Raw genomic sequence first — 7584 nt, 5'->3', positions numbered from 1 at the left:
GGGAAAAGTGTTGAACACCTTGCGGTCGTGGTGGCAAAGAGGCCGCGATGATCACCTCGATGCAGCAGGGGGGGGGGGGGTTGGCGGCCGGCTACTGGCCGCTCTGGAGCACTCGTCGGAAGCTGCCGTGGCCGCTGTGGTACGTCGACGGCGGTCGTATCCCCTATGCCGCCGGCAGGCCCGGCCCTGAGGGGGGGCAGGGGGGTGGCCGCCCCGGGCCCCCGGGATCAAGGGGCCCCCTTTTATATGTATGTGTGTCACGTATACTAGTCGATTTGGCCCAGCACACAGCCCAAACGGGAGGTGGGCAGGCGGAAGACACGCAGCCCCTCTGATGACGCATAGATTAGATCGTGCCCGACGTTTGATCTCCTGAAATCGTGGCGGCAGTCGCCCATCGCCGGCCACGCCGACAAGCCGAGCCGCGAGGGCTGGTTCTAAGGTTTTTGCCGGGGTCAACAGACGACATGCCCCACGATTGTTCTGGGAGTACGTCGGCCATGCAGCCGCCGAGACATCCCTCGTCCGCGCACCTTCATCCTCCTTCAGTACATGTGGTAATGCATCTCTCTTATTTCCCCTTTCTGAAAAAAGGAACCATCTCCGTGGTACTTCTCGAGACTGTTGTTTCTTGTAGTAGCGAACTAGCGATCTAGTTGGATGGTACATTGAAACGAGAAAGGAGGATTTCTTAAGTATTGTGATTGTTAGGGTTCAGTTTTGGCACTGATTGTGTGTAACTGCTGACAACTTTGGGGATATGATTACGTAACTTTATGTTCTACAGACATTGCCAAGGATATCTTGATTCCGAATAATGCCCACATACAGACGAAAAATATGCATATGATTTATGAGTCTCCCAATTAGGCCAGAAATTTTCACATTGTGTTCTGTAATGACCACGTTTGTGGGCCACTATATAGGAGATTTACGTCAATGGAATTTTTAGAGGCCCAAGTGTATTACTAATTGATTTGAACTTCTATGCATATGCCTACTATTTTATTGCTGTGACACCGCGTCATTGGAAGTTTTAGAGGCCCATGTGCATTGCTAATTGATTTGAACTTCTACGTATATACATATTATTTTAGTAGCCAAGAATTAGGTTATATAAATCTTCATTGTTGTAATCAAGTTCATGGCTGTGACACCATGCATTTTCAGGCATTTCAACCGGATGCAATTCCAATATGTGCACTCATGTGGGGAAAATTATAGTTATGCACTCCCAAGTTTCATATTTCCTAGTATACAGTGCATGATTTAGCTTACCCTCTCTATATGGATCTTTTTTTTACTTTTGATTTTTTTCAGGATAGATTATTGGTGGATATATCGATCAACTCTTGCCCACCTAATATATAGAGTTTTACTTGTGCCTGGCTTCACAAGAGGTGTGTGAAAATTTATCTTTCATCTCATATGAAACATCGCCGCTACATATTCCTTGCAGTGAGTAACTTAAGTTTCTCGACAAATTAATTATCATATACTACATAGTTTTTTTATCTTATACATAGTTGTTAAATGCAACTTAAGCGTGCTTATTATTATTTTGATGTTGTACAAACACGTGGTTACCATTTTAGAAAAAGGGCCCTGGGTTCTAGTTTCGCCCCCGAAATCATAGGACCGGCCCTGAGCGCATCACCCTGGTTAGCCTGGTAAGTCCCAGCCCATGCTCTGTTCTTATTCTCCGGCGAGATTTTCTCAGCCCCGCATCTTTTTATCTTTATGTTTCTTCTCCGGCTTGAGGGAGTGGATTCCCATCACTAGATTCTTGGATAAAAGGAGGAGATGCAAGATACTCCACAACCGCATGGACCAAACCTATAGCTCGATCGGCCTTGTTAAGGTGTGTATAAAATACAACATCAAAATAGTAGTTCATATTTATTAGTTGATTCTCCAGTCTGATCGAAATATTCTCACGAATGTTTCTTTAGTGACAATATATTGAGATCTAGAACATTGCGGAGCAACGAGTGACAAAAGTATTAGATGAGATGTGGAACATTGCGGGCAACTCTTTGTTGACTGGACACATGAGATGCAACGTGAGCTTCTTCGCCTGTAACGGGATGCATTTCTCTTCCAGATTATTGAAGAGATTGTTAAGGATTGAATGTTCTATTTGGTACTGTCCAGATGAGTTCGTCCTGTGCTAGAAGGTGAGCTGATCCCAACCTAGGCCTCATGATGCTCCTGTCCTTCATATGTTTTTACTCTTCTCAGATTTTAGGCTAGGTGTATTAACATATATGCCACACACAAAATTTAGATCTTAGTGTAAGAGTAAATAGGGATAAATCATTGTGCCTTGTTGAAAAATTAGCACTACAGAGAAGAAAGGAAATTATTAAAGAAGGATATAGTTGATTAGGTTGTTGTGGTGTTTCTTTGTAAATAATGACATGCTAACTTGCTTGTTTAATTTAGGTGTGTGGGATATAGGAGATACAAGGAGAGATATTTCAGTTGCAATCCAGCTTTATTTCAATGTAAAAGATGGTAAGCATGCATAATCGTGCTGGTCTTTTACTCTCCAGTTCTGCGCCGCTGGTCAATTTTGAACTTGCAAACTGAACTGTAAAATGTTTGAATGCCTTGCCACATGAAGTTTTCTTTGCCTGCTCTGACTACTTCATCTCTATTTATTTAGCAGGTTCTACGATCTCCTGTGTTGCTACATCTTCATCTCCTGCATTGTTGTAACTCTGTTCTGCTGCTCGAGGTTTGCTTCCTTTCTGACGTAATCTCTATCTGGTTTGTTTCTTGTCCCGTGTGTGATCATATTAGGCCTCCAGGATCTTGTGCTCCTACTATTCTTGTCTGAACTTTGTTAATTTTATCAGAAGAAGCAGGAGCAAAGCATACGCATGCTTCCTTGGTGAGTTTAGAGTTTACCCTGTCTCTGGAAGTTGAAATTGGCTCTCATGCGAGCGACGGCCTTTTGTTAGCCATGGTGAGTTTCAGGCTTACCCTCTGTTCTTGCTAGCTAAAATTGGTTTCTTGTTGAATAATGTTCATCACACTGTACTCATGAATACAAAGAAAGCTACAAAAGAGTCATATCGCATTTTCTTGAGATATCCGGCAACGGAATCTGATTGTACCCAAATGTGATAGATTCCACTCTTCGACAGCTTGAATCTAAAGTTGTAGTGTCTGAACAAGACTAGGATCATGTTTATGATGCATTTGCCATCGATAGAGGTATGAATCCTATGGTTGACATTGGTAAAAATCTCAGTGAGCGCCCTACCTCCTGAATTAATAGTGAGAAGCCGTATATTTTACTTTTAGGTGTAAACAAATAGTAAAAGATGAGGTAGCCATCTCCTACTGAAGTAACAGTGAGAAGCCTACCAGCTGGATTTTATTCTTACATGATATCATGATATGAAGTATTATTCATATTTACTACTTAGGATGTATGCATATATGTTACTGGTTAGCATGATACTGTTAACGGAAGTGGTAGTGCTCTTTATGGTCGATGATGGCATGCCGCTCCAAACCACTCTGCTTTCCAACAACGCCGACAACCACAACAGGGGTGGATTCAGCCGCCAAGAGGCAGAGTGGCAGCCAATGGCAGTGGCCTGCTCCCAAGCTGCAGGTGAGAAGGTGACGCGGCGGTGGTTGGTTTGCGTAAATATTGATCACTGCATTCTGAGAATATTTTGTGAGGTATCTTGATTGGCATAACAGGTTGCTAGAGTTGTTCAAGCAGGTGTGCTCGTTCTACTTTTGTTAATTTTTCTATCTATATTTTGTACTTAGTTTAGTTTGAATCGGTACCATAACAAGGCTAGGTTCAGTAACTATTTTTTGCTTTTTTACATAACGGCTGAATCAAATGCTCAGGTTAGTATGTTTAGTTAACAATGGCAGGGTCATTGTGGTGCCTGTTGGGCCTTTGGTGTTGTGGAGTGCCTGCAAGATCGTTTCTGCGTTCCTCAGCATGGTGAGCGCATATGGACGATCTGTCTACTCTCTGGTCTATTTTAAACAGGCATGTTATTCTTTTCACACATAACCATCCTGCTGTTTCTATTCCAGAAAATTTCACTTTATATCAATAAGCATTTATCTCCATGTTAACTTGGTGTAAGGTAGCTTTGACAATGTGTTGAGGCGTTCTTCTCAGTGTAAGAACAAATAGTTGGCTGCTCCCATTTTTATCTCATTTCGTAATCATCGCAAGCTATGCCTATGTCAATATCTAAAAGTTTTTGGTGTTTGTTTCTCCTCCTTAAATCAATATTTTCTTTTGATTTGTAGGACCGTTAGTAAGATTGCTCATTGGCAAGCGAAAGAGGTTTGCGGATTCTTGCACGACTAAGGAAGAAATTTGTTATTTGAAGTATGCACAAGAGATATTGCAAGGTATTTCTGTTACTAGCTTCATATCTTCTAGAACCTATGTACAGATAATGATTCGTAACTGCAATTATTTTTGTCCTAAATATAGAAGCAAATTGAAGAGTTAGACTTCTGTATGGAAATTTAGATAGTAGTTCCTTGGAAGGCAGTTTAATTTCTTGCATTGATTCCTCATGCTATAAGCCACACCTTTCCTATTTTGTTAAAGAAGTAAACTCATGCTATACACCACCAGTCAGCCTAGCGTTCAAGCAGGCCACTAGGCCAGGCCATTCAAGCAAACCTCGCTGCCACTACAGTTTAGTTCTTAGCTATGCGTGTGACTATTTCAATCGACAGGACAAAAAACTATGGGAGGAATCAAAGGCACGCATCTGACCTCAGGTGCACATACCAATTGAAATAAGAGGTGATAATGTTATCATATAGCTATACTGGATTTATTATTAACTTAATGACCAAACTGGATGGTAAAAGCTTACTTCACTTGGATAACAGGAGTCGGACACCAAAAGCTTGCTATCTAATTTTCTTCTCTGTACAGGAAAAAAATATACCGATAATTGGACATTGAAAGTCTGCTAAATTTTTTTTGAGCTGTATAGTGTATACCTTTATAATATAGATCCTTGCTCATGTTACACCTTTCTTGTTCTTATGGCGAAAAAAATAGCATATTAACCATTTCTATATTTTTTTCTGTGCTTTTCTTTTAATACAGTAGTGTCTATGCTTATGGATTTCTTATATTTTTGTTGTCAATCTAGCATGCCTGTGTCACTCCCGTCCTGTTTTAGCTCTGTTGATGGATGATTTCTGCCATTTCTTTTTATTCCCATTTCATGTGTAAGCATTTGATATATCATGAGGGTATGTATGATTTATTTGATATGGGCAAAGAAATATCTACTCCAAATATGGGATATTGGGTTGTGGTTGTTATTCCTTCACATGGTTTAGGCACTTCTGAGTTTGTTCCCTTTGAAATGGTGTTTCTTGGATATAGATATTGCTGATTGGTAATACTTATTGAAATGGTGTTTGTTGGATATAGATATTGTTGATTGGTAATACTTATACCTTATCTTTTTAGGTAATTTGTTCCGTTGCATGTGAGTGTAGGTTGGTCTGTTCTTTCAGGAAGAAAAAGAATAGGTCAAATTAATTGTTCACAACTATGACTTTACGTCATGACCATAGCGCATTATTTCTCTTTATTTCTGCTATAATGTGAGCCAATTAGAAACTGATATAAATGTGTTTTTCTTAATAATCTCATACTGGTGTGTTTTGCCTTCTCAAAAGAAAATCATGACAGGACCAATGCCCCCATATCCATCCTTGAAGCCGGGTTGCGCGAGCTATGCTTGCAGGGGGAATTAACGCGCAAGTTTGCAGCAGCAAGGGTTTTTCTACGTCTTGATGGGCAGCTAAATTAGTTTGCTTAGGTATACTGGAGATGAAATGTCACATCATTTACAATCATTTTGTTTAACTACTATGATGCATAAGATTTTTTGTTAGTTCTCATAATTCATCCAGTATACATTTTCTTTCGAACCAAATAAATTAGAGAGTCATATAAGAGAAGCATGAATGACGAGGGGGTGAACTGGAAATGGGACCTTGCGCCATTTGGCGCAATGGGTAATATTATTATACATCTTATTGTAGTAGATAGCAAGCCTCCATTCTTATTATAGATAGCAGGCCTCCATTCTCTTTTTATTAAGGGGGGTTAAAAAATTTACCATATGTGCTTTCCATAATTTTCTATTCTGCGTCGTTTGGCGCAACAGATCCACTCGAGGCCCGGCGGCGGACGGGAGAGGGACACCGGCTAACACCTGCGAGCTGGTGGTTGGTGGCGGCTCGATCCACTCCTGGATCCTTCTTCTTCCACTTCCCTGATGGCGAGATCAGATGCGACCTGGTGGTTGGTGACAGCTCGATCCACTCATGGATCCTTCTTCTTTCACTTCTCTGCTGCCTAACACCGAGCAGCGGTCAAGGAGCATGGTATCGACGACGGCAGCCGGAAACATGATTTAAAATGGCACTTTATACCACCAAATACGAATGTGTGTGTGTGTGGGCGTGTGTGTGTCTCATTGTATATTTTGTTTTAAGTTAAAATGTATATATCCATATCATTGTACACAACATCAACCATGTTTCCTATTAAAGGGGATTAAACCATGGAATTTTATTTCATCGCGGGCATGGCTTTAGCATTGCCTTTGCGTCATTTGGCGCAATGGGTCCACTAGTATACTATACGTATGCAAGGCTCTTGTGTTTGACCCCTCCCCCACCACCCCCTCTGGTGTATATTGGATGATCATGGCTTTTTTCGGTGTTTCTGTCGTGGCGGTCCTGCTGATGAAGCTATGTACCTAGGGTAGGGTCATGGACCTGTCCAGCATACCCTCCCCGAGGACATCTTTACAAAGAATTAGAAGCAGACAAAGAGAAAATATCATCCACTCGACCATGAAGATGTGCTCACTCGACTTCCTTGAAGACACTCGACCACCTTGAAGACACTCGACCACCAGAAGACGAGAAGCTCTCCACTCTGCAACGGTCGTGACTTAAACCATAACATTATGGGCATTTATAACACTATTGTAGATGTTACCAGTAACGCCCCACCTTTATGAACATTGAACCCTGTGTAACGGAGGGGAGCTGGGGTCCTGGCGCACTCTATATAAGCCACCCCCCTTCTCTGGGACAAGGGTTCACACTTTTGTAAACACACACACACGTATAATCCAGTCGACCGCCTCAGGGCACCGAGACGTAGGGCTGTTACTTCCTCCGAGAAGGGTCTGAACTCGTAAAATTCGTCTGTACAACTACTCCATAGCTAGGATCTTGCCTCCTCATACATACCCCCAATTCTACTGTCAGTCTTAGATCCACGACAGTTGGCGCCCACCGTGGGGCAGGTGTCTTAGCGACTTATTGGAGAAGTTGCAATTTTTTCGATCCCCATCATCATGGTTCCCGGCAGAGGTTTGACTGAGGGCCGCGAGATCCGTCTCGGCGCGCTCGTGTTTGTCGCCGACGACTCTGCTTGGCTTCAGGAGGCACCACTCGATGTCGATGCGCTCCCCGCCCGCGGGGCGACGCACTTTCACGCGTGCGTCCGCGGCGTCCTCCTGCGGCAACCGTCGACCCAGT

At 42.5% G+C, this 7584-nt stretch overlaps 1 long non-coding RNA gene across 2 annotated transcripts; it reads left to right on the top strand.

The window, feature by feature from the left end:
• Positions 1-1336: 1336 nt before the first annotated feature.
• Positions 1337-6586, top strand: LOC125553865 (uncharacterized). Of its 2 annotated transcripts, none has more exons than XR_015602092.1 (8): positions 1337-1670; positions 1783-1861; positions 1953-2177; positions 2446-2517; positions 2672-2740; positions 2862-4398; positions 5701-5843; positions 6195-6586. It is a non-coding gene; the product is annotated as an uncharacterized LOC125553865 (long non-coding RNA). The 2 variants fall into 2 exon arrangements; XR_015602093.1 differs by having other exon boundaries at positions 2669-2740.
• Positions 6587-7584: the final 998 nt, after the last annotated feature.

Source organism: Triticum urartu, chromosome 4A, assembly GCF_056163025.1.
Source record: "Triticum urartu cultivar PI428250 chromosome 4A, HENAU_Tu73, whole genome shotgun sequence".
NCBI lineage: Eukaryota > Viridiplantae > Streptophyta > Magnoliopsida > Poales > Poaceae > Triticum > Triticum urartu.
Note: the sequence above shows the minus strand (reverse complement) of the source record. Positions and strands in the feature narration are given on the sequence as shown.